At 38.8% G+C, this 6,947-nt stretch overlaps 1 pseudogene; it reads right to left on the bottom strand.

Moving 5' to 3' along the window:
* Positions 1 to 4,088: 4,088 nt before the first annotated feature.
* Positions 4,089 to 5,209, bottom strand: LOC120860659 (annotated as a pseudogene).
* Between the last annotated feature and the right edge of the window lie 1,738 nt (positions 5,210 to 6,947).

The raw sequence follows: 6,947 nt of genomic DNA, 5'->3' as shown, positions 1-6,947 counted from the left end.
GAGACTTCTGCAATCAGTCAGCTCTTCACATGAGGTGGCCAAAGTACTGGAGCTTCAGCTTTAGCATCATTCCTTCCAAAGAAATCCCAGGGCTGATCTTCAGAATGGACTGGTTGGATCTCCTTGCAGTCCAAGGGACTCTCAAGAGTCTTCTCCAACACCACCGTTCAAAAGCATCAATTCTTTGGTGCTCAGCCTTCTTCACAGTCCAACTCTCACATCCATACATGACCACTGGAAAAACCATAGCCTTGACTAGACAGACCTTAGTCGGCAAAGTAATGTCTTTGCTTTTGAATATACTATCTAGGTTGATCATAACTTTTCTTCCAAGGAGTAAGCATCTTTTAATTTCATGGCTGCACTCACCATCTGCAGTGATTTTGGAGCCCAGAAAAATAAAGTCAGGCACTGTTTCCACTGTTTCCCCATCTATTTCCCATGAAGTGATGGGACCAGATGCCATGATGTTCGTTTTCTGAATGTTGAGCTTTAAGCCAACTTTTTCACTCTCCTCTTTCACTTTCATCAAGAGGCTTTTTAGCTCCTCTTCACTTTCTGCCATAAGAGTGGTGTCATCTGCATATCTGAGGTTATTGATATTTCTCCCGGAAATCATGATTCCAGCTTGTGTTTCTTCCAGTCCATTGTTTCTCATGATGTACTCTGCATATAAGTTAAATAAGCAGGGTGACAATATACAGCCTTGACGTACTCCTTTTCCTATTTGGAAGCAGTCTGTTGTTCCATGTCCAGTTCTAACTGTTGCTTCCTGACCTGCATACAGATTTCTCAAGAGGCAGGTTAGGTGGTCTGGTATTCCCATCTGTCTCAGGATTTTCCACAGTTTATTGTGATCCACACAGTTAAAGGCTTTGGCATAGTCAATAAAGCAGAAACAGATGTTTTCTGGAACTCTCTTGCTTTTTCGATGATCCAGTGGATGTTGGCAATTTGATCTCTGGTTCCTCTGCCTTTTCCAAAACCAGCTTGAACATCAGGGAGTTCACGGTTCACGTATTGCTGAAGCCTGGCTTGGAGAATTTTGAGCATTATTTTACTGGCATGTGAGATGAGTGCAATTGTGCGGTAGTTTAAGCATTCTTTGGCATTGTCTTTCTTTGGGATTGGAATGAAAACTGACCTTTTGCAGTCCTGTGGCCACTGCTGAGTTTTCCAAATTTGCTGGCATATTGAGTGCAGCACTTTCACTGCATCATCTTTCAGAATTTGAAATAGCTCTACTGGAATTCCATCACCTCCACTAGCTTTGTTTGTAGTGATGCTTTCTAAGGCCCACTTGACTTCGCATTCCAAGATGTCTGGCTCTAGATGAGTGATCACATCATCATGATTATCTGGGTCGTGAAAATCTTTTTGTACAGTTCTTCTGTGTATTCTTGCCATCTCTTCTTAATATCTTCTGCTTCTGTTAGGTCCATACCATTTCTGTCCTTTATTGAGCCCATCTTTGCATGAAATGTTCCCTTGGTATCTCTAATTTTCTTATTGAGATCTCTAGTCTTTCCCATTCTGTTGTTTTCCTCTATTTCTTTGCATTGATTGCTGAAGAAGGCTTTCTATCTCTTCTTGCTCTTCTTTGGAACTCTGCATTCAGATGCTTGTATCTTTCCTTTTCTCCTTTGCTTTTCGCCTCTCTTCTTTTCACAGCTATTTTTAAGGCCTCCCCAGAAAGCCATTTTGCTTTTTTGCATTTCTTTTCCATGGGGATGGTCTTGATCCCTGTCTCCTGTACAATGTCATGAACCTCATTCCATAGTTCATCAGGACTCTAGCTATCAGATCTAGGCCCTTAAATCTATTTCTCACTTCCACTGTATAATCATAAGGAATTTGATTTAGGTCATACGTGAATGATATAGTGGTTTTCTCTATTTTCTTCAATTTGAGTCTGAATTTAATAATAAGTAGTTCATGATCTGAGCCATAGTCAGCACCTGGTCTTGTTTTTGTTGACTGTATAGAGCTTCTCCATCTTTGGTTGCAAAGAATATAATCAGTCTGATTTTGGTGTTGACCATCTGGTGATATCCATGTGTAGAGTCTTCTCTTGTGTTGTTGGAAGAGGGTGTTTGCTATGACCAGTGCGCATTCTTGGCAAAACTCTATTAGTCTTTGCCCTGTTTCATTCTGCATTCCAAGGCCAAATTTGCCTGTTACTCCAGGTGTTTCTTGACTTCCTACTTTTGCATTCCAGTCCCCTAGAAAGAAAAGGACATCTTTTTTGGGTGTTAGTTCTAAAAGGTCTTGTAGATCTTCATAAAACCGTTCAACTTCAGTTTCTTCAGCGTTACTGCTTGGGGCATAGACTTGGATAACTGTGATATTGAAAAAAACACGTACACACACATAAAGACATAATATAGTTTCTCTTTTTCCTTCAAATCAGAGCACTTCAAAAAATTGTGTCTTGTTAGGTAACAAGGTGATAACATTTCATTATACCACACAGAAATGTAAGTATGTATGTAATTTTAAGACAGAGGTATAAAGGCAGCAAAAATAAAACATGCAGTAGGTTTTCACAAGTAGAAAATAAATGTCAGAAAGATTTTCTAAGATTGTTACTTTTATTTTTTAATATAAATTTATTTATATTAATTGGAGGTTAATTACTTTACAGTGTTGTATTGGTTTTGCCATACATCAACATGAATCCACCACAGAGAAAAGGGAACCCTCTTACACTGTTGGTAGGAATGCAAACTAGATTGTTACTTTTAGTTACCTTGTAAGAAATGGAAACAACCTCATATAAGAGCCAGATATAGTACTGCTTTCAAGTAAACTTTAGCCTTTTAATTTGATATTAATTTTTTCAAAAATTTACTGATAGAATTGTGGGTCTATGGAGAGAGATGTGGAGAAGAAACATATTTCAAAGGAAAGAAATTCTTAAATGTATTATCTCATTCTGGAGTTTACTAATAAATCATCCCAAAATATGCATCTGAAGAAAACTATTAATTGTCTCTGCCTTATATTAGCAATTCATTCTCTGTCTTCTCCCACTGGAATGTAAGCTCCATCAGAGCAGAGCATTTTTTTGTTTGTTTGTTTTATTCATTACCATATCCCCAGTGCCTAGACTACTTATAGCAGATAAATTGCTTGCAACAATTGTTGATTCAATAAATTATTGTTATAAAGTAATAACAATGTATTGTTGACAAGTCTTTAAAATTTTTGACCTGTATGACTCTTCCTATTCAGTTTCTCACAAGTAGCTTGTGGACTTAGAGTTGAATCTCTGAAACTATGGTTTGAAATCATCAGCATGAAATCACCAATTTTTTTTTTTTAATGTGTACTTTTGTATCTTATTCCACACCTACTAAATCAGGCTCTTTCATGCTCAGGTCCAGGAATATGAAAAAAGTACCCATAGTGTTTCTTAGGCAAAACATAAATAAATATATAAAGAACTACAGGCTCTGGCAACTTAACAAGACTTAGAGGAATGACACTCAAGTGCTTTACTCCTACCTTTTGAGTAAACTAGATTCCCTTGTAGCCAGAACAGGCTTTTAGAGTAATGAAAGGACAGTGATAGGCACTTTGTTCACACTTAGAAAAATACTAATGAGTGATTCATTAGTTGGAATCTAAAGTCAGATTCCTTAATAACTTTTGACAAAATCTTTATGGAAAAAATATATGTGAAAATTGATTATCAAAAATAGTGTTATTTAGTTACAGTTCTAATACAGAACGGTGCATGCAAAAATTATTGACATCACTGTCAAACTACATACACCCAAGTTCTTACTGTTTCAAACACAGGCTTAAATTAAAGATAGTTGTATTTTTAGTGTTGCTATATTTTTGAATCTGCTTGTCTGCCATTAACTCTAGAGGAAAGGTGCTTAAGACTTTTTTCCTGAAATATATTCTTTTTTTTTTTTTATGCTAGGTGGTTTATTTTATTTGTTCAAAGACTCATCTTGCAAGCATTAAAGCAAGCATGGGCTTTGATTTTGGGAGCCCAGATTCACAGACTTAGGAAGACAAAAGTGAACTGTGCTCCATGTACATGGACACAAACTAAAGGCTCATGGTTAATCAAACTGTAGTTTTAAGTTTATACAGCCTTGCAGCCAGAAGTCACAGTTTCTTTAGGTCCTTTTGGATGCCCCAGAGTGTATCTGCATTTTTCTTGAGTTGGGCAACCTCTTCATCCTTCAGCTTCTGGTTGATAACACTGGTTAACCCTCGAGCCTTCAGGATACATGGAAGGCTCAGGAAGACTTCATTCTCAATGCCATACATGCCCTTCTCCATTGTTGACACTGGGTGAATTCTAGATAGATTTTTCAACATGGATTCAATAAGATCAGCCACACTTAATCCAATAGCCCAGTTGGTATATCCTTTTAGCTTGATGACTTTATAGGCACTCTCAACCACCATCTTATTCACTTCCTTCCAATTTTAACTATTATTGTCTGTTCCCATTTCTGGATTCAGTTCCTGGAGAGAAACGCCTGCCACATTCACTCCACTCCATACATCCATGCTTGAGTTGCCATGTTCCCCCAAAATCTATCCGTGGCAGCTGCTGGGATGAATGCCAAGTTTTTCAGCCATAAGGTAGCAAAATCTAGCAGAATCCAGGTTACATCCACTCCCAATCACATGGTGCTTGGGTAATCCACTTAATTTCCAGGTAACATATGTGAGAATATCCACTGGGTTGGAAACCACAATGACAATGCAGTCAGGACTGTACTTGACGATCTGAGAAATGATGAACTTGAAGACATTAACGTTCCTTTGCACCAAATTCAGGCGGCTCTCCCCCTCTTGCTGGCGAACTACTGCAGTTACCACTGTGATCTTGGAATTGGCAGTGACAGAGTAATCTTTGTCTGCCACAATTTTTGGTGTCTGAAGGAATAAGCTCCTGTGCTGCAGGTCTATCATTTCTCCTTTGAGTTTATCTTCCAAAACATCCACAAGAGCAAGCTCATCAGTCAGAGACTTTCCCAGAATGCTGATGGCACATGCCATACCAACTTGTCCAATACCCACTACCGTGATCTTATTGTTTGGGATTGTTCCCTCTTCTTCCACAACTGGTGCAATCAGTTTTTCCCTAAGAGTTGCCATTGTGGCCAGGGGAGAGAAAGTTCTCCAGAGAGTGGTAAGGGCTGCACGAAGACAAAGTAAGCAGCCTGCGTTTCCTCCTGTGCAGGATCTGCAAGCCCAAAATATATTCTTATACTCTACATTATATCCTTTTGCACACTTCTGCAATTTAAATTTTCACTGTACCAGCATTTATGGACTATATGAATAGGGGAGACCAGAAAACAACGTTAGAGTATTCTGACTATATCCCCCTGAAGGGCGTTAGTTGAAATTCAGATTGTTGTCACCTAAAGTCAGAGTCAGCAACCTGTTGTTTGGTTACTGGGTCGTGTTCAACTCTTTTCGACCCTGTGGACTATAACCCATCAGGCTCCTCTGTCCATGAGATTTCCCAGGCAGGAATACTAGAGTGGGTTGTCATTCCCTTCTCCAGGGGATCTTCACCACCCAGGGACTGAACCCATGTTTCCTGCTTGGCAGGTGGATGTTTTAACCTTCGAGCCAAGAGAACTTTCACAGAGGAAACGGTATATGATTTATTTTCAGGCTAAAAAGGAATAAAAAGAAATAACAGTGGTACTGTAGGACCTCTCACAGTCAAAACCTCATTTTATCCTTTGTATCTCTAATTCTTTCTCTCTTCTTTTCCCTAAGACAAAAAATAATATATAATTTTGTTACTCAAAGTATGTTCATGCACCAGGAGCTTGAAATAATGGAGACTCTCAGAACCCAAAACAAACAAACAAACAAACAAACAAAAAAAGTCAGAATCAGGGTCCCCAAGTGGCTCAGTGGTAAAAAGTTTGCCTGCAAAGTAGGAGAAGTGAGTTCACTCCCAGGGTTAAGAAGATTCTTTGAAGAGGAAATAGCACCCCACTCCAGTATTCTTGCCTAGAGAATTTCATGAACAGAGGAGCCTGGTGGGATACAGTCCATGGACTCACAAAGAGACACAACTTAGTGACTAAACAGCAAAAGTCAGGATTATCACCTTTAGCACTGTTAACATCTTGAGTAAGATAATTGTTGGAGGGGATGAAAGGACTGTTGTGTGTGTTGCGGGATCCTTAGCAGCATCCTCAACCTTTACCCACTGTAGCACCCCGCAGTGCACACATGATTACAATCAAAAATGTCTTCAGACACTTCCCAGTGTCTTCTGGAGAGCACAATCATGACCATTGAAACAATGATCTACAGGGACCTGGGCTGTGTTATTTCTAGAATATCACCTTAAGTGACATTAAATGAAATGATAGGAGCTTATGTCACCTTACATCATAAACCTGATTAGTTGAGCCCAAATTAATTGTCCATGAAGTTCCAGAAGTTGGGTTAAATATGAGTTTACTTGATTCCACTTAAGAAAGATGAGATCTAAGATCGTATCTTCATATCATAGATTTGACTGGAGCATTGGTTGTTATCCAGTGAACACATTTTGTGCTGTTAGCCAAAGCAGGTAATGGAATAAGAACTAGAGTTGTTCATCATCATTATGAATGTTGAAAGATCTGAATTACCCTACCCACACATAATTTCATCTAATTGTGTAATAACTGACAATGGCAATAAGGCAATGGCTGTAATCCAGCAGGTTCTTGGAGAATTGTCATACTGACTATATGATGAGGTTGGCCTCAGTACCAGAAGTTTACAGGCTAATGATAGAAGGGTACTTTTTATATTGTCACAGGGCAGAAACCATCATTAAAGAGAAATTCAGTACAAGTAGCACCACTCACAGGTTCCTGTAATGTAGCCATGATATCAAAATTGAAGCTAGGAATGCCTATATAAATGTTTCCAAATGTGCAGGGTGATTATAGTAG

Source organism: Oryx dammah, unplaced genomic scaffold, assembly GCF_014754425.2.
Source record: "Oryx dammah isolate SB20612 unplaced genomic scaffold, SCBI_Odam_1.1 HiC_scaffold_11151, whole genome shotgun sequence".
NCBI lineage: Eukaryota > Metazoa > Chordata > Mammalia > Artiodactyla > Bovidae > Oryx > Oryx dammah.
This window is presented reverse-complemented; position numbering and strand designations above follow the sequence as displayed.